This window comes from Monodon monoceros, unplaced genomic scaffold (genome assembly GCF_005190385.1).
Source record: "Monodon monoceros isolate NGI ecotype Baffin Bay Population unplaced genomic scaffold, NGI_Narwhal_1 Super_Scaffold_22, whole genome shotgun sequence".
In the NCBI taxonomy this organism is placed as follows: domain Eukaryota; kingdom Metazoa; phylum Chordata; class Mammalia; order Artiodactyla; family Monodontidae; genus Monodon; species Monodon monoceros.
Genome location: NW_021703779.1, coordinates 116,581,464 through 116,584,796, shown reverse-complemented (window position 1 = coordinate 116,584,796; position 3,333 = coordinate 116,581,464). Strand labels below are relative to the sequence as shown.

Sequence of the window (3,333 nt, the reverse complement as noted above, 5' to 3'; positions counted from 1 at the left end):
TTAACCCACTATGTTCCAAATACTGGACCAAGGAAACCTTTTTGCATAGATCACCTAATAACAAATCGTCGGACACCAGTTTTCCATGGAACACTCTTTCTTCCCCACTCAGTTGATGGAGTTCATTTTCATGATCTGAGAAAGATGTAAATGAAGACAGTTTTCAAGGCAAAAGCCTCAAACTCCAAAGTAGAAAACAGAGACCATTCCATGTATTTTAAATGGAGGGAACTTAAAACGGGGAATTGATTACACATGTGATGGCAGAGGGGCACAGCCAACTGGGGCTCTTTGTAAAGCAGCCCAGAGTAGGAGGCCAGAACCACTCAGGCTGAGGGGACGAAAAGAAGGTGGCGATCCTGGGTGCTGTGGCCTGGTCACTTGGCAGAAACAGGAATCATGGTGGACCTACCTGGAGCGGCTGGAACAACAGCAGACTCAGCCACTGTTAAAGATGCAACCTGAGGTACAAACACCCTGGCTTCTCCCGCCTGCCCCCAAGCCTCCAGCCAGTGCCTGTCACTGGCTGGACCCAGGTGGAAGCCAGCCATCTTGGGAAACAGCTTGAAGGGAGTCACTCCCCATCCTCACAGAATAGAGCAGAGCTGGGAAGTGCGAGCAATGCATCTAATCTGAACTCACTTCTGTAATATATTTAGTGTGATACATACAGATGATAACTTTTATGGATGCATAGCTTAATGGAAGTAGAAGGCCCTTGTATAATAGTCTTCTCAATTAGTAATAATAGACACTTAAGATTAAACACTAGAGCAAAATGAAGGAGTAAGCATATCTAGATAAATTCACCTACATCATATTCAAAATTTAAAATTCACAAGGGTCTGGATAAAATTGCAATATTAATTGCAAAGGGAATAATTTTCCCTCTTCATGTTCCTGCCTCCACCCATAAAATAGGAACTCTCATCCTCCCTGAAGCATGTGGAGCGAGGTTTCTGCCCCTCTCTCCACCCACTTGAGTACTAATGGGTGAGCCTGGAGAAGGGTTTATTCCATGTGTGCGCGTGCACACACGTGTGTGTGTTTCAGCCTGCTCTGCCCCTTCTCTTTTAGAGCTGCCAGCTTCGAGTCTGCTGGTGTTCTTTTCTCCATCCCTGGATCTTCTGTGCAGTGAGCTCACTGGGGACAGGAAACCATACTGGAAGGGTGAAGGGGTGGTTTCAGTTTTCCAGCCACTGAAGTCTTTGACTACAATGGATAAATTCAATTCAGGTATGTCATTTCCACTGCAAGCTAAGCCAAGTTTTAAAATGCAACTTTGCAAATAATAGATTGCTATCTTGTCTGCTTCAGGCACTTCTGTGTTCTTAATGCCTAGAGCAATTCTGGGACCATAGATGCTGTTTAACAAACACATCATAAATGAGCAAGTGCATTTTATCTGATTGATGCCTGAGCCTATTTCTCAACTGGCTTGAACTCCCAAGGGAGAGAGAGATGACAAGATGGGGGAGGAGTGTTGTTTGCATTTTCCCCTTTACGTTCTCCATATTCAAACAGATAGCCAGCTCATTACCTTAAGAAGTATATAGTACCAGGAAAACATGAAACAGCCTGCACAGCTTTTGGCTGTGTTGCAAAGGCAGATCATTAAGAAGAATGTAGAAGGTTTGCAGAGAAGAGGGCAAAGGGGAGTCATGGGCAGAGAGTGTCTTGGGGAGGAGAAATGAGGAGGGGGGCCTTTGAGTGCAAAGAGCAGGCAGAACCTATGTTCTTCTGCAGAACAGCACCTACAGGGTAACAGCAGGAACAGAGAGGACAACAGCCGGGTGCCTCTAGGGAGACAGGATCCTAGCCAGCCAGCCTTGGCAGAGACTTCCAAGCCTCCACATGGCAAGAGCCAGGAGAGCTTCTGGCTGTGGGAGACACTATGTAGATTGGGATGATGGACCTCTCGGGTATAAGTGTGGATGATGACTGAGGACCAGACAGGTGCCCTTGTCCATCTCCAACACCTTGGCACAGCATTAGCTCCAACAACCGTAGAACAGCCCTGAGGAGGGGGACCCATGGAAGGACAATTTGCATTCATTCATTCATTTGCTCACTCATTCATTTATTAAGGCATCCTGGCAGGAGGGGGACTAGACAGGGTTAGAAATTGAATTTACTTTTCAAATATATTTGTTGAACGCCTCCCCCTGCCTTTGCTACATTTCCTTAACAGCTGCCTTTCACATTGTTTTTAAGCATTATCTCTTTCATCCTGCACTGTCAGTTTCTACATAATTAGATTTTCCAGATAACACCAAGTCACTCATTGAAGCATCAAAACTTTTTCCTTAGTGGAAATCTTTTTACAATGTGCTGCACTCTTCTCTTCCATATGCAGAGGCACCGGATACCACGTCACCTTCTCCTGATGACACTGGGTCATTTCTGGAGTTCCAGCACAGTGCTGGGCAAGAAGTGCCGTGGTTCCCACGTTTGTGCGCCTCCGCATTGCATGGCTTTAAGAGGATACCGGATTTCTTTCTATAGTCCTGGCACCTCCCTTGAAGCTCTCACCATCAGCTATTAGTTTTTTATGTTTTGTTTTGTTTTGTTTTTGCGGTACGTGGGCCTCTCACTGCTGTGGCCTCTCCCGTTGCGGAGCACAGGCTCCGGACACGCAGCCTCAGTGGCCACGGCTCACGGGCCCAGCCGCTCCGCGGCATGTGGGATCTTCCCGGACCGGGGCACGAACCCATGTCCCCTGCATTGGCAGGCGGACTCTCAACCACTGCGCCACCAGGGAAGCCCAGCTATTAGTTTTGCTATGTGTATAGGTCCACATCTACTCTCTACCTCTTAACTTCCCCCACCGGTTTCTTTTTAAATTATAACATGTAACCGACTAGAGGGCTTCCCTGGTGGTGCAGTGGTTAAGAATCCGCCTGCCAATGCAGGGAACACGGGTTCAAGCCCTGGTCCTGGAAGGTCCCACATGCCGCGGAGCAACTAATGCAGTGCACCACAACTACTGAGCCTGCTCTCTAGAGCCCGCGAGCCACAACTACGGATCCCACATTCCACAACTACTGAAGCCCACGTGCCTAGAGCCCGTGCTCCACAACAAGAGAAGGCACCGCAATGAGAAGCCCGCGCACCGCAACGAAGAGTAGCCCCTGCTCACCGCAACTAGAGAATGTCCACATGCAGCAACGAAGACCCAATGCAACCAAAAATAAAAAATAAGTAAAATAAATAAATTTATTTTTTAAAAAAATGTCAGAGTCAGATCTCATGTTTTTAGTACAGTTCAGCAGGATGTGTATTCGTGGGAGAACTTCCACTCAGACTTCTCCAATAATTAAACTCATGTGAGCC

The 3,333-nt window shown here is 47.2% G+C and overlaps 1 long non-coding RNA gene across 1 annotated transcript; it reads left to right on the top strand.

The window, feature by feature from the left end:
• LOC114905584 lies at window positions 1-2,819 on the top strand. The gene is made up of 3 exons (XR_003796303.1): window positions 1-466; window positions 1,078-1,236; window positions 2,357-2,819. It is a non-coding gene; the product is annotated as an uncharacterized LOC114905584 (long non-coding RNA).
• The last annotated feature ends 514 nt before the right edge of the window (window positions 2,820-3,333 follow it).